Source organism: Pocillopora verrucosa, chromosome 7 (genome assembly GCF_036669915.1).
Source record: "Pocillopora verrucosa isolate sample1 chromosome 7, ASM3666991v2, whole genome shotgun sequence".
NCBI classification, from domain to species: domain Eukaryota; kingdom Metazoa; phylum Cnidaria; class Anthozoa; order Scleractinia; family Pocilloporidae; genus Pocillopora; species Pocillopora verrucosa.
The window spans coordinates 7,567,390-7,591,926 of NC_089318.1; the positions used below are offsets into that span (position 1 = coordinate 7,567,390).

The following is a 24,537-nucleotide window of genomic DNA, read 5'->3' on the forward strand; positions in this document are numbered from 1 at the left end:
TTTGATACATGAAAGACATTTTTTGATAAAGTTCATTGCAGCGGCTGCTTCACACAGATTTGATATATGTCGACATTTAGCTTTGCATTCAACTAATTGTAAGCGATATACTTTTAATCAGCAATTACTGCCGTAGAGCAATTGAAACCGGCTCGTTTATTTTTTCACATCTGTTCCATTTGCCAATATATCTCCCTCCGTTGCAACCAGGGCAATGAAGAGAAAACAGCTTAGCATCTGAGTAACAATCAATTAAACTGCGTTCAGCTTAGGCTAAACTGAAGGGTACGTTTTCTGCTCCTTTTGTAGAGCATTCGCAACAGAAACCGTCGAGGAGCAATTTCGTTTGGGCTTGAATGTTTCCCTAATCTTCTTCTCGAAATTTCGCAAATAAGTGATTCTGTAGTGAAGATCGACTTCACGGCGAGACGAATACACTCTTTTCAGTCTTTCAAAACGTTTACTGACTCATAAGAAGGTCTTAATATGGTAATGGCTCTTACGGCTAACAACAAGTTTGACAAGTTTTTTCTTCCCGTTGCAATAAAAAAAAAAATGAAAATAACTTCCTAGTTAATTTAAAAAATGCATCAATGCGTTTCCCACGAATGAGCAAATGTTCGATCTCATGAAATTTTATCACTGGAGGTCGCTTTTAAGAAAGAGACCCAAATGTCTATTCATTACGTTTCAGATTACCCCATGCATTTCAGACGAAATAATCATGTATTTTTTTTTCCCTCACAGTAATAGTGATATTGCTATGGGCATCGTGCAAAATCTCCAAGTCATGCTGTTTGTATTCAATTTGGCCCTCTCCACTGTGGCACAGAAAGCAGTAACTTGTCAAAACTTCAAGTTTGCTATCGATGACGATGCTATCCATAACCAAATTCTTGATGGTTACGTGTTTCAAAACTTGACAGTCCCCAACGCCATCCAGTGTCACTTGAAGTGCAAAGATGACTGTTTGTGTGTATCCATGAATTATTTCCCTCTGTCCAAAGAAAATAACTGTGAGCTTAACGTTGCTAATAAAGACATGGAGCCGGGGGCAATGAAATTGAGGCAAGGAGGAAATTATTATGATTTGGTGAGAAGCTATACGGTGAAGGTGAGATAACATTGTTCATTTACTTCCTTATTCATTTATTTATGAACTTTCGTAAACAAAGTACATGTCCCAAGATGTTCAAGTGTTCCAGTACTCCTTCAAAACAGGTTTTAAATATGTTATGTCACGAACTTCTAAAGATTTTGAATATGTTATGTGAGCAACTTGTTATATTCCTGTAGGGTGGAGATAAATTCAACGCGAAAGAGCATCGTTGTGTCAATAGATGCTGCCACTCTAATCCTTGTCTCAACTATGGGGTGTGTGAGGAGATTTGTGACCCTCAAAGCATCAGGTTTAACTGTAACTGTCATGAAATTTTTACTGGTCAGCGGTGCGAGGAGTATCAAGATTCGTAGAGGATATTACATTTTTGGGAAATGGTCCAAATGTGGTTTTCTCCCATTATCCAGCGTGGCTTTATCTTTACTAGGCCAGTCTTCATGCCACCATAACTTAAAAACTCTATGATATGTCAGAGTAACCCTTTGGTGTTTTTTTTTTATTATTCAATTTACTTTGCAGACGAGACAAATATCAATAGCACGTTCAAATATTTGATAAATATTTAAAAATGGCCTACTCTCTCAAAAATGTTCAAACTTGAAAACATGGCCTCAATCGGATGTAATTAAATCCAAACGCATTTACGTTACGTCGTCGCTCCTCTTTACAAACAGAAAAACACTAACTTGTCAAGTTTTTCTCGTCACCAAGTGTATCCTAATTGGAACGCTTTTAAACTTGATTTTGAGAATTGAAAAAGGAATTTATACACAGAACACTTAAAAATTAGTGAAAAAAATGGCCGCTAAATTTCAAAAGTGGATGAAAACAAGGAATTTTATTTTGAACAAAATTACAATTACTCATTTACGTTATTTTAACGCTCCACTTATAAACATAAATGTTTAATTTTCTCAGACCAGGCGATAATATTGATTTGGTTACCCGATTAACTTCCCCCGGGGGCAAAACGTTCCTTTTGATTTCAATAGATAGTCTTCTAGATCACATTTGCGTGTTTTTAATATTAACGGATGCTAGGGATAAATATGTAAATTTTTTATTTCGAGGCATGTGCTTCCCAGACATGTTTCAAAAACAGACTTTTAATTTCAAGCACGTTTATGCATATATCTTTTATTCCTTACTTCTAAAAATAAAGAATACGTACTTAATTTTCCGAATTAGGCTCAAAATATCGATTTCTTTTCGCTAAAAGGAGCTGAAGTCGACACCTTTCATTATTTATTTCAAAAATTAAAATTTTCGAAACATTTCACATCAATTGTCACCGAAACAAAGGGCTGCTAAATGTTCGACAATGGAACACGACGAGAGCTCATAATGTTTTGAACAACTGCGATTTTCATTTAAAACATCTTATAAAGCTATTGTTATGAACGTAATTCATTTTAGTTTTTCCCACACAGGTGAATAATGCTTTTTGTGCGCGTTGATTGGCAAGTGGTTAGCAAGTACCGCTCACCAGAATTCAGCCGTAGAGGCAAATCTCACGTCAAGAGTTTAATTTCCGAAGTTTTTCAGTTTATTGACTGAAATAAAAGAACCGAGGTCTTGAAAATACTGCCCGAGGCCGTAGGCCGAGAGCAGCATTTTCAAGACCGAGGTCACAGTTTTTCACCATACGGACCGACCCTTAGCCGGTAAATAACATATTTATTGTTTTTAAACTTGACGAAATTCTTTCCGAAAGAACCCGAATGACTTATGGCCATAAATACGGCAAGATCTTCCATAAACTGAACAATTTTTGAGTGAGTAAATGGTAGTTAAAATAGAGGTGATGCAAATTTAAGAGAGATGCCTCAGCGAAACATTTTCATTTCCGTAACGATAAAGGTGATTTAAAAGGCTTCCAAACAAACTTTGAAACATTATTTTTACAAGTATCTGTCACAATCTGACACCTGTCAATTAGAGAGCGCGCAAGAAAAAAAAATCGTAGGAATATTTGAAAACCAACAGAACTAGTTTGGCAAGGACTCTCACGACAATGTTTTCTTAAAAATCAGTTAATGATCTAACGGAAAGTATTATTTACTCTCATCGACCATTCATTCATGTACGAAGATTTACCTCTGTTCATTAAGTAAACGGCGAGGAAAGTAATTGTGAGTAAATTCAATTTTTTATTTTGAAGTTGTGAGAGTTTGCTCGTTTGTTTGCTGTAATGGCGTGTTTAACTCTGATCTTTCCTTCACAAAAACTAAATTCGAACGGCACACTCCAACGAGACACAAGGGAATTTAATGCAGCCTTTTCTCAATTCCTTCAATTTCTGTTGTGCAATTTAAGGTACAAATGTCCAAATTGAACGGAATTGGAAAGACTCACCAGGAGCGTATATTTGTTGTAGAACTTAAATTAAAACTTCGCTCGCTTTTTTTTTACTATGAACAAATTGCTCGAGAAAATTCAGATATTAAATGAATGAAAGTTCCATCGTTCAGTTTAACTGTAACCAAATACCTCACGTTTCAACTTTCTGGGTACTTTTTGTGAACGATTAAAATTAATTGCAGACGGTTTTTAGGCCGCTCGTCAACCAACGTAATGACACTATTGTTTATACAAATTCATTCTGAAACCAATATTTTTCTGTCAACCAAAGTGATTTGATAGAGAGAAAAGGGAGGATTCATAAGTTATTTATCGGCTTGAGGTAGTGACCGACGTGTTTGCTTAAAAATACTGCCCAGCTGGAAAACGAGGTATATTTATGAAAAATGACAACGAAAGTTGGGATGTACTCGGCGACTCACGAAAGCGTTACCGTGGCCCGTGGGCAGAGATAGGAAAATACTGACCGGGTAAAGAACCAATCAGATTGCAAGATTCGTTACCGTTCCCTCTAAAGAAACAATAAAAATGGTTATTTTACTTACTCAAGTTTGTTTTTTTTTCTAGTCTACGGATATTATAAGAGTTTGTTAGATTTGTAGCCGACTGGTTTGTACTTTATACTTTTTCTTAAATCTGGCAAAGAAACCAGCCGTAAGTTTGAGCCGCAGGCAATTGGCAGGTGTGGCAAAACTTGATGCTTCTCTGGTTTAAAGATTTAAGAACAAGTCTCTGTAAGAATCAAACATCTTGGGAAATGAAAATTTTCAACCCCCTTCAAATTTTGCATACAGTTAGGCGCTCAGGTGGGATGCACAATAACGCCCTTTTAAAAGGTCGCAGCACTCTTGTTGCCATGGTAACGACGGCTGCCTGTTTGAGGCCGAGGGTCTCATTTTCATACAAAAACGTCGCAAAAATAGAGTGAAATGTTTATTTCTCTGTCTCAAGCTAGATACAACATTACAAAATGGCACTTCTACCATACATAGGGACATCATTCGTCTTCACTTTTATTTATTCAATTTTCCCTTGGAGTGAATGTGAACACACCAACAGATTATTCATCTCGGTACAGTTTCGGTCATTTTTGTTGTCGGGCAAAACAGGGAAAACATTTATCTGAATTTCTCCAAAAGTACACCAATTCTGGAACTACCCACCTAGCTGGTTATAGTATTCTAGTTTTTAAATATGTAAAAATCTCTGCGGGCCTGCCTCTACTTTTTATAGGGGCAATTCGCGAAAAAGCTCAAAAATCTGATATTGCATAATTTGGCGATGTTTACATCTAATGTTCTCAACAACAAATGTTTCAGACAAATGAAACGTGCGAGGCTTTGAAAGAATGTTATGTTATAAGCAATATCCCGAACAGAAATCTCGCCTCTGGTTGTCATCTTTTAAAAAAATTGATCAACCTTCATGGAGGACAATTCGACGTAACTACAAACATATACCTCAAATCGTGTGTATATCATCCAGATTCCGAATGCTGCACCTTCTTTCACAGGAATTTGAGCAATGTTTCAACGAATATATCGGACAGACCAAACGTCAGTTTGGTACACGTTCGAAAGAGCATCAAAAAGCGGTTTTCTTTGTCAAAAACGAAAATTCAGCTTTATCGGAGCACAATTGCCTGACTAACCATACAGTTGGGCGGGATAATTCTAAAATTATCACCACTAATCGGCGTTACCACCAGCGCCTTTGTTTGGAAGCCTGGCATCTGAACTCCGCCCACGCTCCTTTAAGTCGTGATGATGGCGGCTTACTTCCTGACGCCTATTTACACCTCGTCAAAAAAAGGTAGCTAATTAGTGATGGTATAAAAGGACCTTTTGTTGCAACGATTAGATAACCCCTGATGAAGGCAATTGACAAGAGTGTCGAAACGTTGGGTCTATGAATGGTAACTATTTCGGTTACATTCAAACCAGAAAATTAAACCAGAGTAGCATAAAACCGTGTCACATTCCAAATCATTATTAGAGAATATTCCTGTCGCGTTCCCAGCACAGCAGACACGGGGTGCAGCGTAATTGGGTCCGCCAGGTCAACCACAGTGAAGTACGGGACGGACAGCAGACTCTTACACACGTTTATTGGACTAAATCATGTAATCAGGCCAGTCGACTTGTTACAACACTTGCGGTGAAAACTAAAAGGAATGCACGATCTGTCTAAGCTAAGGAAACGAGCTAAACTACAAATCTGACGACAGAAAACACAACTAACGATCGTGACTTACGTCTGATCTTGGCTCCGGGGATGAGAAAACTTCAAGTTGTAAAAAAAAAACTCCGAAAGACTCCTAAAAGACTCCTCTTTGCTCCAGGGACAACTCCTTAAAACTAAACTACTACTATGACGTAAAGAAAACTGAACTGAAATAAATCTTTGTGCGGCTAGCCAAAAAAGGATATTTTATAATGACGCAATCAAAACGAAACAAGGCTACATTAAAGCGTTCTTTGTACAGCAAATTTTATTTTTTCTTTTTTGGTCTTGTGACACAAAACGTTCAGGCATCTCTCTTATTTTTTAAAATGCTTTTTTTTTCAAATAAAGGACACACACCGAAACTCTTGAAAGTTTTACTTTTCAAGAAACACTCCCCAAACTTGGGCGATTTTCTTTAATACATAAACGTCAGACAGAAACATGCCTCCATGAAGCATTTTTTGATAAAGTTCATCGCAACGGCTGTTTAACTGAGATTTGATCATACTTCGATATACTTCAACACAGATAAGCTATCTCTATTTATCAATAAAAGACTAAACATTTTGTGGGCTTCAAGACAGTCGACTTATGTACCAACCCACGAATTAGAAATAGAAGGTTTTCGTTAAAATATTTACACTTCGGGATGTTTGAGATCATTTTCACATTCCCATACAACTAAATGATCTCCTTAGTCCATCAAGGAAAGAAAAAATGTTGCAAGATTTTTTGGCTCTAAATCTCATCTAACAGCAACAGAGATCGAGGCCGCGCGAATCAACATGCTCCTTGAGGGACCTGGTACAGGGTTAGCCAATCCCAGTATTCATTTGGACGCAGTATTAGCAAAGTCGCGTATTTATAGCCAAAGTTCACGAAATTCATCGCCTAGATCAGCAATCAAAGATTTGAGATTATAGCATGTTATATGGTTAGTTTATTTTTGTCAAGAACAGCATCGTGAGTTATACCTGCTGGAGTGACCGAGTAGCTCGTGTTAATTTAGAAGAAGTATTCTCAAGTTTTACAGTTTTCTTTTCTTTTCTCTCTTTGCGGTGATTAAATATATTTAACGCGCGAACACCAAGTACCAGCAGGAAATGCTTTGGCGAGACACTTGATTCGGCCGGCGTGCGTGCCGTTCCCCTGTAGCTTTCTGGCTGCTGTCACAAGTTTATTCCAAATTTGAAATCGAATTTTAAATCATATACTGACGTATTTGGTAATGTTTCTCCCATCAAAGATGTGCGAGCAGAATTTTTCATTAGCAAGTCATACATCAATATTCTACTATCATTTGAAAGTAGACCACAATAGTTGACATATTTTGGTCTCTACATGATAGTGGTCTTGTATCGAGATATGGATGTACGCGGAAAGTTTTGAGAGCAATTATTGTTATATCTCTCGGTCCTATAGAGGGGTACATTCAATTTGAAACAAACTCTTGAATTTAGCGATCCGTTCAGTGAAATACGGCCCGCTAATTTGACCAATCATATGTGCCTACTGACTGAGAGATATAATAATGTTTGTACCAGACTTCAATGTTCACATCTGCGTGTCACAAAACGTTATGAACTACTGGGAGTGGCACACACAAAAAAAAAACAAATCCAAGCTACCATTTCACAATTTTTCCGTTGTAAAGATCATTCGTCTTCAATGTTTGTAACAAACTTTAATGAGTTTAAATCAGTACATTACAAAACGATAAAAACAAGAGTTCACAATTGAATGAAACGTACTGAGTCAAAAAAAAGAGCACGAAAAACGAGAAGCATTGTTTGAAAACGGTAAAACCAATGCAATACTGTATTTCTTCCGAAACGAAATTGAAAATTGATTTATGTGAACATGCTCGCCGGCATGAGTTCACATAACGCAAATCAAGAAGATAACAAGCAAAAACTGACTGAGCCTTCGAGGTCAAGATTTTCATGCGCTTTGCATTAGACAAAGTGAATTTTCTTATTTTTCTCTCGTTAGGATGCAAATTTATAGACTGATACGAAACTGAGATAAGTTACTTTATTAATTTCGTGCATTATCTGACCCAGTATTTGTTTTAGGGCCTGCACTACCGGAAAAAGATTGTTTGGGAACAAAAACTGTGTAGACTTTTCCATTAATTACGAAGGTATCGTCCGTTGCGGGGATATCCCTAAAAAAAGAAGAACGAACATAAAACACGTATTCCGCGAATAAGCAAATGCTAGAGTTATTTACAATGGAACTTCACCAAATCGAAATGCTAATGGATAAACTTCAAAAACTGTGTCTATGTTTACGCATTCTACACAACTGTAAGTAGATTTCGCCTACGGATGTGTTTTGATTAGAGTTGTGGTACAGTTCCTGAAGTGATAATGCAATTTCAAGGGAGTTAGCTGAAGGAGAGTTAGACCATAGACGCCGCCATTTTAAATCGGCCTGGAAGCTTAGCCGTTCTTATTCCTCCTCAGTGATCTACTTTAACAATTGGAAGCTATACTAACTAGCATTTTTTACTCCAATAACCTTGACTCAAATAACAAGTTTTACTGTGACCGAGAAACACATTTAGAGCACAATTCTCGAACGGTCCAATGACTCTTTGTAATCTCAAACCGTTTTTATACTTTCTTTCTGATTTTCCTTTCGTGGCCTAAAATTTTGTTCCCCTTAAATTGTCCTTTCGGCATAGCTTTCACAACTAAAGAACCTAAGTACAAATTTCTTTCGTTCTCCTCTTACAATTCCTAACTTCAAGAGGAAAACATCCTTACTTTGGTACATTAGAGTAATGTGGTCCCCTTGTTTTACTCCGTTGCTTTTTACAGTAGGAGCACTCACATCCCGTTAGGGGATTTTCGTCATGGTCAAGTGCAGACCGACCACAGATCACGTTCCGGACAAACTGTATATCCATTTCAAAAGTGGAAGGCTTCTTATTCCTCATTGCAAAGGTATCTGCGTCGAAGGCAATCAACTGAGTAAAACAAAGATATTTCAGTTAAATTAAAGGAGGATAACAAAATAAATCCTAAATAGGAAAGTGGTTTTGGAAATTACCACAATAAGGCATTGTAGGAGCCCAGGGTAAACTTGAGTTGATTGTCAGACTGTTTAGTAATATTCATCATCACTGTCATCGTCATCGTAATCATCAACATCACCATAGTAACGATTCCGGTAACGAGGGCTCTATTGACCGGGTTAAATAAAAATTTTATTGTTGCAAAAGGCCCACGAGATTCAACTGGGCGTTGATGTAGGGACCAAGAGGCGTGAAAATGAAAATGTAATATTGCTTAAAACAACTATTTGTTAAGATTCAGAAAAATATCATCATAAATTGAAATCGATTCTGAGTGAATATTTTTTCACCGATCTGTTTTGTTTTTCCAGAATACTTACATTTCTTTTGTAGTCATTTTGTTTTTCCAATTCTCTCCTAACCTTGACCGAGCGAAGGATTGAGGCCACAATCTGGATCACGTCCCCAAATGAAGGGTTGACATGTTCCCTTGACAATTCCTCAATAACTTTAAGTCTTTCCTTGTCTCTTTTCTCTTCCCTTGGATCAACAGGTCGTGGTAGAATGACTGACTGTGCCAGAGGTACACCCTCAGATAAAGGTGTGTGAAATCGCAGTGAGAGACCTTTACGGATTATGCGTCGACGCTTGATACACTTCAAGTCACGTCCTTTGTCCACTGCCTCATCCAATATAATTGCCTAAAAACAACAACAAAAAAAAACAAACAAACATGAATAACAGAAAATTTAGCAGGCCACTATGTAGAAAGGTTTTAATTCATGTTGTGGGAGCGGAGAAAAAAATAAAGTCTGACTTGCAAAAGACGCAAGAGTTAAAGAAAATGTGCGAATAGATTAAGGATCCTTTTCCGTACCCTTCGCGCTCACCACGTGTTTGGCTAAACCCCGTTGGAAAACGCCAAAAGGATTACACCTGCTACATAGGTTGCAAATGGACATTACGAGAGTTCGTTGCAACTTTTGTCGTAATTCTCTTCCATCTAACTTTCACTGTTCCTGCCCCCCTTCTTCGAATACTCTTTCAAGAGATACCCCCAACCCCCCCCCCCCTCGAAAGAAAAAAAGCGGCTTCATATATCACCACCATTTTGGATACATCTGGTACACACTGGATACATTCCAAAAGTTTATTTGATTACCTTTGCCAGTAAAACATTCTCCACCAAGGATTTCACTGTCATCTTTGTTCGCTCCTTGATCACTCTTCTCTTCTCCCTGTTTTTGTTGAGAGCCTGTTTATTCTTGACCAGGACCTGGGACCAATCCTTGTTGAGGTCTCTATGCAAACCGTCCGAGTTTTGACCTGACGTCAGATGTATGATTGATCGGCGATCCTCTGAAGCTTTGTGTTCACCAATCAGAGACTTTCCTAGATGAATTATTTCACGTCAGACGACTTACCACCTCATTATCGGGAGTCCATTGTAACACCCAGCTAAAGCATCTGTCTTAATTTAATTACCGTATTTTGTTCTTACCGTTCCATGTGCCAAGCCCTCCATTTTATTCGACGGATTTAGACACTGCCTAAATCCGTCGGATAAGGTGGAGACATACGGTTAGTATAAAGTATGATGTTTTGTTGCGAACGAAAGACAACGAAAAGACTCTTAGTCTCCTAAGAAAATTCAAACATCAGACTTTCGGATTTCGAAATTCAAAGTTCTACTGGTCAAGCTGCGCCTTTTTATGAAGCGTTCTCGTTATATTTTAATCACCTGACCGCTCTTTATCATCGTCCTCATCTCCTTCTGTCGTCAAATCGTTCCTAAAGTAGATCATTTCAGCAGATGAGCCCTCATTTTCTGAAGACAACAACGGCACCTTGCAATCGTCGTCATCGTCCATTGTGATGATGACGTCATTGCTGGCAGCTACTGGCGTCTTGCACGACTCAGAGGAGGAGTTAGAGCCACCTGTTTCCATTGTAACGATGTTTCTCAGTTGGCGAGAGGCCGCTATATCATAAATAGTAGAAATAAAACAAAAGAGATTGTATGAGGTTCTTTTTAAAATCTAGTTTCTTGCCCATAATTCATCTATTATTCTGGAATTTAGCTTCGATCAGATTATTTTACCTGAAATGGCGGACGATTGAGGTGGAGCCGCCAGGTCTCTTTCTGTTTCAGCTGTAATCTTTGCATCACTTGATGAGGAAGATCCAGAGGATTGAGGCATCCCAGGCTTCAGTTCAGAATCCTTACGAGTGTCGAGGAGGGTTATATATTCCACAGAACAGCCACTCGCTGAGGTGGAGTGCGGCGTACCGATGGAAGAGCCCAGTGATGGGGCAGACAGGGTTGATAACGAGGCCGGTTGCGAAGAATCGGAGGGCTCCATATTTACTCGTACTTCTCGGCCGTGAGTATCTGTGGAAAAAATAGACAATTCTAGTCGTTTCAATCAAACAAGAAGTTATTGCTAATGTTTGTTTTAGATCTAAAATTAAATTTATCGAGCTTTGCTTTACTTCTTTTTTTTTTCTTACTTTTAAGTATACCTTTTGGCGGCGGAGATTGCGGCGGAGAGACTTCCAAATTCAATCCTATGTCTTTATCTGGGGGTTCTGTGGCAAGAATAAGGAGTTAAACACTGAGCAAAGTCTATGTTAATACTATTTAATTAAGATGAGAGACTTTCTCAGACGTGCTTGGTTTTGCTTTACTTCATATCACTTATGTTCACTTCACTTCATTTCATATCGCTTCGCTACACTTGACTTTACCACTCTGATTTCAGCTGTTTGTACACCAAAGAAAACACATACCCATAGGCTGTGTTCAAGAAATTCTTACCTATTTCTTTGAAATTGTCTGTGAAAAGATTCCTGACATGGCGAGTAAAGTCGAATTTGGCGGTAAAAATGAGCTTTGGTTTGAGTCATTTTCCTTATAATCTGCGAACAAACCCCATGGTAAAAAGATGAAATTATCTTGCCCACATCTGATGTAAAGAGTGTGATTTTTTTGTTTGCTGTTTTTTTTACGCTGTCTTTCTCACTTTCTTTTTCATCCTGAAGTTCTAGGCCTTTTCATTTAAGACTAACATTCGGTTTACCTCCTTCATCTTCCTTCTTGTTTTTCTCTTTCCTTTCTCTAGGTTTTCTTTCAAAGATGATATCTTCATCTCCGTCCTCCGCGATGGCCTGGTTCGAGGCTGATAACCGACCTCGTTCAAGATCACCTCGATCTCGTCCAGCTCTCTTCCTACAATTTCTCCTGTAAAAGTTTCAACCGAAAATCACTTTCAAAAGCACTAGAAAACAAGGTGAGATGAATATTCCAGTTCACTGACAGACTTTACATAAACCAACCACAAGTCTGAATTGACTGGCTTAAAATCATGTTTAAGCATATTTTAAGTGAGCATCTTCTTTGTTATAATTTTTGACTGTAATGTGGTCTAATTGGTGGCAGATGAAAAAGATTGCTTACCAAATGCGATAAAACACAGTCCCAATCGCCATAAACAGAAACATTCCTCCTATAAGTCCTCCGACAATGATCGAGGACCCATCGTCCGCAGGATCTTTGGTCTCAGATTGCGATTCCACTTCTCCTTCTTTTTTCTTTTTTCTTTTGGGTTTTTTATTTTCATCGTGAGACTTGCGTTCATAATCCATGGCTGACCTCCATCGGGGATCAGCAGACACCATATTTGTGGGCTTGATGTTTTTCTTCGTGTCTTGTACGGTAGATGTGCCTCGCGGTTTGTGTTTGTTACCATCTGTCTTAGGATAATCATCTGGTAGGTGTGATTCCTTCTTATCTCGACCAAACGATTTCTGTCTGGTTTCCCCTTGGGTGCCGTCTTTGGGAATATCTTGTTATTTGAACGAGAAATTTAAGATTTATCAGGATTGAACTTAGACAACCAACATTTGATATTAGGTTGAGATGAATCTGAACTTAAAGTAATCTCTGACTGCTTAGTCTAAGTCGATGTCAAGGTTTAAGTCAACTCTCTAAAACCAAACCTGTCATGTGATTGGCCCGACTCTTTGAATAGAACCTGTCCTGAGATTGGCCCGAGTCACCTTCGAATGGAAGAGCAACGGATCTCGGTGTCATCGACACCAAGTGTCGACGACACCAAGTGTCGACGAACCAACTGCAGCATGTACAGTGCTTTTGACTTATCAGATGAGTACCCCAAACTGCATTACTGAGTAACAACTTTCTTCCTCTGTCCATTTAATCTAGGATCTTATTCCTCCCTATACCCACCCCCTTACCTCCCCCCCTCCCCCCCCCCAAAAAAAAAACAATGGAAAACGTTGCAAAGAACATCCTGTAAGGTCGGTGCCCTTTCATTTGCATTGAGGCTGGTTTACCTGTTTCTTATTAATTATCGGTAAGATCTTGCGCGTATCAGCTTTAGCTTCCAGAGAAGCCGGAGCAGTTACAGCAAAGCCATTCATCGGAAACAAAATTTCTTTTGTATTGACTTTGAAATTAAAACCTGAGCGTTCTGATGCAAAGATATATGCGACAACTTTGCGAGCAGAACACGCACAAAAATGAAGTAAAACACGATTCTGATGTGGTTTTCTCTGTTAATCTGATTTCTATTTGAGCTGAGACCCGAAGTTACTTCATCACCGTAGAAAGAACTTTTAAGCTGGCCAATAATTTCCCTACGATTATTTAACTTCAGTCTAAAAATAAGAGCTCATGTGTGACACGTCATGTTTTCTTACACTCACTCTCAGTTTTTCTAACAAAATTCCTTTGACTGTTACAATAGCACAGATAATTCACTCTATCCCTCTCTTCATCCAAACAAAAGGCACAATGTGCAATTTTGGAAAGATCGATTCACTTATACTTTCATCGGCAGAAGTTGTATTTCCAGTTTCTTACTAATCATCGATTTTATCTTACCTGTACCAGGTGCTTCCTGAGAAGCCGCAAAATCTCGTTCACGCTTGACGGCTTGCTTTAAGAGCGACTTCAACTTAAAGTTTGATGGAAGTTTTTTATCACTACCACGGTGCTTTAAGATGTTTTCATTGGCAGCTCTTCTCATCATAATTTTCTCCCGGTTAGCATGATTGTTATTCGCTGCCGATTCCATAGACTTGATATCTTCGATATTATCGTTAATGGCCTGTGCATCGTCTGCAGTAGTGCGAGGCCTCCCTCTGGTCGTAGCTGATGTGAGGATGCGCCTTCCGTGGAAGGTCGAGTGGGGCCTGGGAGCCGGAGTTGTTAATAACCCTGACACTTAAAGGAGAATACAAAGGTGTCATGACATGTGTATCTTACACTTTCTGCAGCATTTACTGTGCTTTTCACTTATCACATCAACCCCTCCACTTCACAAAATTGCATTAATTATGAAAATTATTTTCAGAGTCAATGCAATTTCATGAAGTGGGGGGATTGATCTGATAAGCGAAAAGCACAATAAATGCTGAAGCAGTTACTAAGTAACAGCTTTTTTCCTTTGTTTATTTAATCTAGGATATTACTCCTCCCTATCCCCATCCCCTGTTTCTTATCAAATATCGATAGGATCTTGCGCGTATCAGCTTTAGCTTCCAGAGAAGCCGGAGCGGTTACAGAAAAGCCATTCATCGAAAACAAAATTTCTTTTGTGTTGACTTTGAAATTAAAACCTGAGCGTTCTGATGCAAAGATATATGCAACAACTTTGCGAGCAGAACATGCACAAAACTGAAGTAAAACACGATCCTGATGTGGTTTTCTCTGTTAATCGGATTGCCATTTGAGCTGAGAACCGAAGTTACTCATCACTGTAGAAAGAACTTTTAAGTTGCCAGGTACTTTCTTAACGATTATTTAAAAATAAGAGCTCATGGGTGACACGTCATGTCTCTCTACACTTTTCAGTTCTTCTCACAAAATTCCTTTGACTGTTACAATAGCACAGATAATTCATTCTATCCCTCCCTTCACCCAAACAAAAGGCACAATGAGCAATTTTGGAAAGATCGATTCACTTATACTTTCATCGGCAGAAGTTGTTTTTCCAGTTTCTTACTAATCATTGTCTATATCTTACTCGTACCAGGTGCTCCCTGAGAAGCCGCAATGTCTCGTCCTCGCTTGACGGCTCGCTTTAAAAGCGATTTCAACTTAAAGTTTGATGGAAGTTTTTTATCACGACCGGGGTACTCTAAGATGTCTTCATTGGCAGCTCTTCTCATCATAATTTTCTCCCGGTTAGCATGATTGTTATTCGCTGCCGATTCCATAGACTTGATATCTTCGATGTTTTTGTTAATGGCCTGTGCACCGTCTGCAGTAGTGCGGGGCATCCCTCTGGTGGTGGCTGATGTGAGGATGCGCCTTCCGTGGAAGGTCGAGTGGGGCCTGGGGGTCGGAGTTATTGATAACCCTGAAACTTAAAAGAGAATCCAAACGTGTCATGACATGTGTTTCTTAAACTTTCTGCAGCATTTACTATGATTTGGCTTGTCAAATCAATCCCTCCACTTCACGAAATTACATTAATTATGAAAATTATATTCATAGTCAATGCAATTTCGTGAAGTGGGGGGATTGATCTGATAAGCGAAAAGCACAGTAAATGCTGAAGTAGTTACTAAGTAACAGCTTTTTTCCTCTGTTCATTTAATCTTCCCCTTTTTCTTATCAACTATCGATTGGATCTTGCGCTTTAGCTTCCAGAAAAGCCAGAAGGGTTACAGAAAAGCCATTTATAGAAAACAACATTTCTTTTGTATTGACTTTGAAATTGAAATTTGAGCGTTCTGATGCAAAGATATATGCGACAACTTTGCGAGCAGAACACACACAAAACTGAAGTAAAACACGATCCTGATGTGGTTTCCTCTGTTAATCGGATTGCCATTTGAGCTGAGACCCGAAGTAACTTCATCACTGTAGAAAGAACTTTTAAGTTGCCGGGTAATTTCTTAACGACTATTTAAAAATAAGAGCTCATGGGTGACACGTCATGTTTTCTTACACTTTTCAGTTCTTCTCAAAAAATTCCTTTGACTGTTACAATAGCACAGATAATTCATTCTATCCCTCCCTTCACCCAAACAAAAGGCACAATGAGCAATTTTGGAAAGATCGATTCACTTATACTTTTAGAAGTTGTTTTTCCAGTTTCTTACTAATCATCGACTATATCTTACCTTTACCAGGTGCTTCCTGAGAAGCCGCAATGTCTCGTCCTCGCTTGACGGCTCGCTTTAAAAGCGATTTCAACTTAAAGTTTGATGGAAGTTTTTTATCACGACCGGGGTACTCTAAGATGTCTTCATTGGCAGCTCTTCTCATCATAATTTCCTCCCGGTTAGCATGATTGTTATCCGCTGCCGATTCCATAGACTTGATATCTTCGATATCATCATTAATGGCCTGTGCATCGTCTGTAATAGTGCGGGGCGTCCTTCTGGTGGTGGCTGATGGAAGGATGCGCCCTCCGTAGAAGGTCGAGTGAGGCCTGGGGGCCGGAGTTATTAATAACTCTGAAACTTAAAAGAGAATCCAAACGTGTCATGACATGTGTTTCTTACACTTTCTGCAGCATCTAATGTGCTTTTCACTTATCAGGTGAACCCTCCTCCCCGGTCCCACGAAATTGTATTAATTATGAAAATTATTTTCATAGTCAGTGCAATTTCGTGATGTGGAGGGATTGATTTGATAAGTGAAAAGCACAGTAAATGCTGAAGTAGTTACTAAGTAACAGCTTTTTTCCTCAGTCTGTTCATTTAATCTAGGAGCTTACTCCTCCCTTTCCCCATCCCCTGTTTCTTATTAATGATCGTTAGGATCTTGCGCGTATCAGCTTTAGCTTCCAGAAAAACCAGAAGGGTTACAGAAAAGCCATTTATCGAAAACAAGATTTCTTTTGCATTGACTTTGAAATTAAAACCTGAGCGTTCTGGTGCAAAAAATATATGCGATAACTTTGCGGGCAAAACACGCACAAAACTGAAGTAAAACACGATCCTGATGTAGTTTCCTCTGTTAGTCGGATTGCCATTTGAGCTAAGACCCGAAGTAACTTCATCGCTGTAGAAAGAACTTTTAAGTTACCGGATAATTTTTTCAGTTGTTCTTACAAAATTCCTCTGACTGTTACAATAGCATAGATAATTCACTCTATCCCTCTCTTCACCCAAAAAAAAATGCAGAAGGAGAAATTTTGGAAAGATGGATTCACATATACTTTCATCGGCAGAAGTTGTTTTTCCAGTTTCTTACTAATCATCTTCTATATCTTACTCGTACCAGGTGCTCCCTGAGAAGCCGCAATGTCTCGTCCTCGCTTGACGGCTCGCTTTAAGAGCGATTTCAACTTAAAGTTTGATGGAAGTTTTTTATCACTACCGGGGTACTCTAAGATGTCTTCATTGGCAGCTCTTCTTATCATAATTTTCTCCCGGTTAGCATGATTGTTATTCGCTGCCGATTCCATAGACTTGATATCTTCGATATTATCGTTAATGGCCCGTGCATCGTCTCCAGTAGTGCGGGGCGTCCCTCTGGTGGTGGCTGATGTGAGGATGGGCCTTCCGTGGAAGGTCGAGTGGGGCCTGGGGGCCGGAGTTATTGATAACCCTGAAACTTAAAAAAGAATCCAAAGATGTCATGACATCTGTTTCTTACACTTTCTGCAGCATTTACTGTGCTTTTCACTCATCAGATAAACCCTATTCCCCGACCCCACGAAATTGCATTAATTATGAGAATTATTCTCATAGTCAATGCAATTTTGTATTTTCTGGTTACTGTTATCTTCGTCGATTTGTTTTGGTTTTTGTTTGTCTGTTATGTTTAACTGTGTTGTATTCTGGCTTTTAGTTATAAGGACTATGCTGCCGCAATTAAATGAGAAGTACAGTCTGATTGGCTGAGAGCCCGAGGTAAATAATCATCGTCAAATTGTCGGAGAGATCCTGAAACTTAAAAGATAATCGACAAGTGTTGCAAAATGTTTCCTTTCACTTCCCAGTCGTTCTCTACATGGCATCGCATGTAACTGTATTCAAACATTTTTCTCTATCCTCTCCTCCTCTTTATTATTGCACTTATTTCTTTTGCTTTTTGTCTAAATGCTTTTTGTTTTCAATTTCTCAACAAATCATAATTTCTTTGTCAGTCAAACCGAAAACCTCTTGATTGCGCTGATGCAAAAAAAAAGGCTGTTGCGCCAGAAAAATGAACGCGAACGAGCAGAACACGCGCAAATTCAAAATAAAGGCTATCCTTACCTTCGCTGTAGCTGAAACAAATCAGTAACCAAAACAGAATACTGATAAAAACTTTTTCCTTCTTCATAATGGACGCTGAGTTAACCATACGGCAAACGCAACATTCTCGCAAAAAAGAAATAAGCCAACTAACTTGCTTGTCGTCATAGAGACTAATTACACTCATTAGTGACGTGAAATGTTCGAGCGCGCGCGCCTGAGTGGCGCTGCCAACTGTCAATCTTTGAAACACGTGACCCTACAGAATGTGGTTATAAACGACATCCTCATTGACAATAAACTTGAAGTCTTGAAAATTTACAACTGTTTGCGCCAAAGTAGAGAAATTCAGTTGAGACACAAGCATCACTTCCTGCAGATAGCGTACTAGGCTCATAGTGATACTGTAGCGATCACGAACAAAAAAGATTGATGCGAGATAATATATAGATTTAGGCAAGCCTAAAAGCGGAGCTCGCTTTTTTTTCGAGATATTATCTCTTGTAGCGTTTTCTGAAAATGAATGAGTAATTATTTGGGTCTATAACCTAAATACGACTATCACAAAAACGAAATTAGTGCTCTAACAGTTCCAATCCTTCATAGTGATTAACTCATGAGGAGACAGAGAAAAATGGATGAAGACATTGCTGTGAAGTTTTTAAAACCGTGACCCAGTTTAAGACAAAAGCGTTCATTTTTTTCAATATTTGCTGCCGATAAAATATAGAAATTGTCATAGAATATGGCTCAGCAACCTAATCTAGTCGCGTTGATCATTTTCAGAAGTATTTTTTTAGCATAGCATTTGAAAACAGTTGCATGTTGAAAACAAGTGCATGAGTTAAAGCCAATTATATGAGCCCCACATCAAAGACAATTAATTGACTCCTTAGTTAGGGCTTTTTGCATTTCGCAGGCAAGAGAAAAATTTTAGTTTCACGTGACATTTCTTTATGAAAGAAAATTCTCGCGCTGATCTGAATCCATATGACTGTCCCGCACGCATTCTTCAACAGCAGAAAAAGTTTTTTAATATTCATCGATGAGCCAAAAAGCCAATGTAGTCTACCTCATCTGAACCACGCAGATCAAAATTGCCTAACAAGAAATGTCGCATCATCTGTTACTTTCATATTGCTAACAGAGGGCATTTTTCATTACTTTTGGTGATTGCCCCGGGAAAAATTTATTGAAATTAAAAATATTAAATAAGGTTTTACTTTGTCTAAAAGTATTAGAATTTCATTGATGAATTCACTGCTTTAGTGTTTTTATACAAAAACAAAATTTCATTCAGCTTTTTCGTGACTTTTATAGTTCATTGATGCTAACTGAACACTGAAATGGCTTCCCACGAAATTGTGTAACAGTACGCGTTTTTGTCTTCTTGATAAAATAAACTTTCGCTCTCTCTGTTATGAGCAAGTAATCGCATGTTTCTTCGAAAAATGAAGGATTTATATAACTTGTGTTCTCCGCACTGAGACTTCCCTCGTGGCGACTTAGTCAAGTTCTGCAACTTCTGAAAACATAAGCTACATCAATCCTCAATTTCACTCGGCCCCACTGATTAGTTTACATGCGATTATCTTATTAATAAAACTAGATGATATTTAAAACTACGGTGGCCCATATCTGCAAACACATCAAACAAATATCGAAACATAACAGTATTATCGAAGCACAACACAACGTCATCGGAACACAACACGGTATTATCGAAGCACAACACAACGTCATCGGAACACGACACGGTATTATCAAAACACAACACAATACATCGAAACACAACTCAGTATTTGCAAAACACAACGCAAATCTCACAAAACACAACACAATATTTGCAAAACACAACACAAAATTTTCCCGATTACGTATTGCAGGATGTCAATATTATACAAAGTATAAACCCATCATTGCTCAACCGCTGACATGCTTTGCACTTTCCCGCCATTTTTGTTTGCCATTTTGCTTGGAAAAAATGTTTTGAGCTAGCTGTAGAGCTGGTTTGAAATCTTTTTCAAAATTTTGCCCTTTTTGTTGACAAAAGGTAGAAAACGACTCTAGTGCAAATGTAACAGATGAAGGTGCAACAAAATGCGCGAGCTTCAAAAACTATGCTGCAAAGAAAAGCGAAGAAAGGTCGACTCATTTTCGATCAAGTGGCTCCAAGAGAAGAGGGCAGAAGAAGAAAGAAGAGGATCCCTTCGCGCTAATCAATATGGGCCTGATGTGATTTATTGGCCCAGATGTGAGAACTCCGAACCGTGGCAAGACATTGCCCTTGGAAGTAAGAAAGGATTCTGGATATGCAGAAGTCTTTGCAGAGGCCTTAGTGAAACGCCAGGCTCATGACCAGGCATTTGACTCGAAGAAGGGCCGGAAACTGGTTTACCCAGATAGACAGCTGGCCATGAATCTTCCAGGTCAGCGAGAAAAAGAGTTCACTCTACGAAACTAAGAGAAAGATTTAGGTAAACCTTACAACAGAATTACTTTGTACCTGTGCCCAGAAGAATCGGAAGACGAATTTATATTCAGTGGACAGTGAAACTGAGACCGAGCCTGACACTTAGGGTGTTAGGTAAGATACTAAGTCACTCTAAGCTATTTATGCCCCTGGATTTTTTGGGCCTTAAGAACAAGAAAAGGAGGAAGAGGAAATTATACGAGAGGGGAAATTAAATTAGCTTTTATTTGGACACTACACTCATTGTGGAATGTCAAAAGCTATATCCTTTTTCAATATTTTTTCCAGAAACCTAAGCTTACATTATTCCATTTTAACATACTCTTATCTTCATTATGAATATTTAGTGGGATCCTATACTAGATCATTACCATTATGTGTGTTTATTGACAAAACTTGACCTAACTTTCATTTAGAAAAACTTAACAGTTTGTACTGAAGTTGAATAATACAAAAGGAAAACCCCAAATTGTGTATCTGAGGCCTTATAATCAAGGTTTTCCATGACAAATATTTAGTTTCAGTAGTGATGCAGATCACTACTGAACACAGAAAGAGAAAGGAAAATTCTCCCAGGGAGCATGACATGATCTGAGATAGAAAATGAAAATGTTTACTATTGCCTGTTATTTTGAACTTGTTTATTGTCCATCATGCCCTGTTGAAATTGCTTCAAGGTATATATAAAATTTTCTTTTCAGTGGAATTACTTCTTAGTAGATGAGACAGCTTTTTAAATAATTAATTAGCTTTTAGTATCATATTTTTATAGGAGAAACAGTAACAACACCTCCTGATACAAGTGCACAGAAGTCAAATTCAAATTCAAGGTTGTCATTTCATGAAGATGAGAGAGCCAAAAAGATAAAAGCTAAGAAACTGAAAGTAGTTGAAGAGGTAAAAATTCAAGTAGGAGTTATGGAGGAAGCAGATGGCCATTTGAAAAAGGTAAAGAGCAGGACTCTTCCGCTGATGGTTCCCACAAATGTCACTGCTGGAGAACTTCTCAAAGCAGCAACTGCAAAACACAGAAGATATTTCAAGCAGTTTAACTCACTGGAAAATTACTTCCTGCTCTATCTAGACCAAACTGTTGTAGACACCCTTCCTGGAAGTGCAAAGCCTTTTATACTTAACTGGTACAAGGAAGAACTTGGAAAACCTTTTTCCAAGTTGTACTTCTGATTGAGTAGTACAAGAGTCAGTGAGCCAGGACCATCATTTCTTACTAATACGGGCATTACAGTGGAAGAGTCACAGGAAAGAGGTGTCTCACAAAAGCCCACTTATGGCACTACCAGTAATGATGTTGATGCAAAGGCTTCCCACCCTACCAGAGGAAACAGTACCTGTCCAACCTGCTCTAGGGTATTTCCTCTGGAGGAAATTGAAATGCATGCTGACCTCTGTGCAGACTCTTGGACTGACCCTGTAGGAGAGCTTTACAAGGATGGCCAAATAGAAGAATACCTGGAGTCAGAAGAAACATCTTGAGATAAGCCTGCATCTGAAGGTAGTGAGCATGAAGGCAATAAGTTGTGGCTTAAAGAAGTAGTGAAAACACTCGCACAAAATTTGGATTCTGGTAAGAAGACCAGGATAATTATAATGAGGAAATGCATGTTTCAGGATTACATCAAAGAAAGGAAAAAGAAATGGTTCAATTCAAGACAACCACTTAAGGTGACCTTTAGTGGAGAACCAGCTATTGAAGATGGAGGGCCACTTCGTGAATTTTTCACAGGTTTGTTATTAGATAGACAGTTTGTACACATAACTAACTCTAGTATAGAATTTGTGGTTGCCCTTAATAGCCAATAATGCCCTTAATAGCCAATCCAGTCTGCTTAACAGATGAACTTTATTGATTTAACTTCTAGATAATAAGAATTATGTTAATAGTACTTTTTTAAAGCAAGGGATAATTTGGGAAGCACACTTATTTGTTTCCATGTTATGCATACAATGTATAGGAAGTATTACAGTGAGTCCTTTTCACAACTTTAATTTTTTTCTATTGAACAGAAGTACTCAAACACATCCAGCAGCACCTATTTCCAGATGGAATGCCAGTTAACAGCATGGCAGCATTGGCTAATAATGAGTTTACAGTAGCTGGAGAGTTAATGGCAGCCTCTGTTGTCCAAGGTGGTCCTGCTCCATGCTTCCTGTCAAAAGAGGCTTTTGGCTATGTAGTAGATGGCATTGATAGTGTATCTATTGACGACTGGATTCCAAAAGTGCGTAATGAGAAATACAAAGGAGCTATTGAAGAGGTAAGAACAATCAGTCACTATGTAAATTATGAGGATAAAAAAGTCTCCTTTTCACTCAGCCTGTCCTATAAGAATTTATTTAAAATATTCTAGTGTTCTGCTTTATTAATTATATTTTAGGTAAGGAGCTGTAGCACCGATGAAGAACTGAGGCAAGTTCTTATGAAAGATGACATCCTGGACATTCTATCATTTGTAGGCTACAGAGGTGGGCCATCAAAGGAAACAATGAGTTCCAAGGAATCAATATCAAGGTAGTTATTGTGACTCTGACTATATCTTGGCTAGGATTTTAGTTAACGTCAATATATTTGACAGAGAAAGCTAAATTAGGTAATAACATCAGGTGATAATTTCTTTTTTAAAACTGGTTGTTTTGAAATCATAGTTTTTGTAACAGCAACAAATTGTATGGTTTATGTCATTTGGTATAGTCAAAGTCTTCCTTCCTTCCAGGCCTTAAGATACAGATTTCAACATCTCTATGTTGCAAAATTTATCTCATTTTAGGTCTATTAATTGAAGCAGAGATCTTCAATTTATTACAGCATAATTTGTACAAAATAGCTAATAAAAGATAACTTAATGCAAGAGCTTGTCTTTTTGATAACTTAAGCAAACTTTTCATTTTCTAGACCCAATGCCATGACAGAATTTCAGACAATTATCCCAATGTGAGATCAACCAAGGATGAGCTTGGAGTCATTTTGCCTCCTTGAGGAAGTACGAAGCAATAAGGATGTTGTACAGCCTCTTTTTGTGGAAGGCACAATAAGCTTTGAGCCAACAAGGGATCTCATCCTTGATAGTGTGGTGGCTGAGTTTAGTGAGGATGGTACCAATGTGCAGAAATAAAAGAAATCGACACCTTTAAATACTTCCATGACTTCTTAATGGTTGCAGTGAAACAGGAAGTGAGTGAATGCTCTTGAAATAAACTTATTTTTTAAGGTGGCAAAACACTTTTTGACGACCTGTGTGCCAAATATTACCATTGGATTATACAATTAATTACTGAATATAAACATTGCTTGAAAAATCTGGTTTTGTTTATTTGCCGATGCAAACTTTAGTTTTATGGTTCTCTCTATCATTTGCCTGCAACAAACTTGTAAAATGCTCTCTTTGCTAAATAATTCTTATGTTCAATCTCAGATGATTTGAAGTATTTTCCTGCCATTTTCTTGAACTTCAAGCAATTTAGTGGCTCTTAAGAAATAGATGCATCTCCAAATTACTAAACCATGTACAAGCGTTGAGGTTCCCTTCTGAAATGTTTGTAGCAATTTTCATTTCTACAGGTGAAAATGACTCTGCCACTGTAAGTCACATGCTGAAGTTTATCAGTGGCTTAGAACAAGTTCCACCTTTGGGTTTGCCAAATAAGATTACTGTAAAATTAAAGTATTTCTGTAGTGCCAATTGTCCATGCTGACCAACAGCTTCTACTTGTGGCCCCAGTATAACCTTTCCACTTCATTATGACACATATGATGCCTTTTGTGAATCTATGTCATCTGCCCTCATTGAGAGTTGTGGGTTTGGCTTTTTCTAAAATTTAAGTTCCAGTGTAGTTACAATACATAGCTACATGTACTTATGTACATTCATGGTTTATTGTAACAACAAAATGAAGTCATGCAGTCCTTGAAGTTTAGAGTTTGTTTTCTAGTATCAAATGACCAGTTGTTAACCCTATAAGACTGTTAAAACATACCAGTAATGGTATATTACATTAACCCTTTACCTCCCAAGATCTGATTGTTAATTCTCTTCTCTTGTTGTCAAACAATTCCTGAGAATTTGGTGTAAGATCAAGATTAAAACTTCCTCCTGA

General features: G+C 38.3%; 1 protein-coding gene and 2 pseudogenes across 1 annotated transcript in view; 1 reads left to right on the forward strand and 2 right to left on the reverse strand.

Moving 5' to 3' along the window:
* The window catches only part of LOC131796152 (uncharacterized), a 47,550-nt gene that overhangs the window by 15,372 nt on the left and 7,641 nt on the right, over positions 1-24,537 (reverse strand). The gene's annotated exons all lie outside the window — the stretch shown is intronic.
* LOC131796147 (uncharacterized) lies at positions 7,745-18,060 on the reverse strand (annotated as a pseudogene).
* Positions 20,052-24,435, forward strand: LOC136282453 (uncharacterized; annotated as a pseudogene).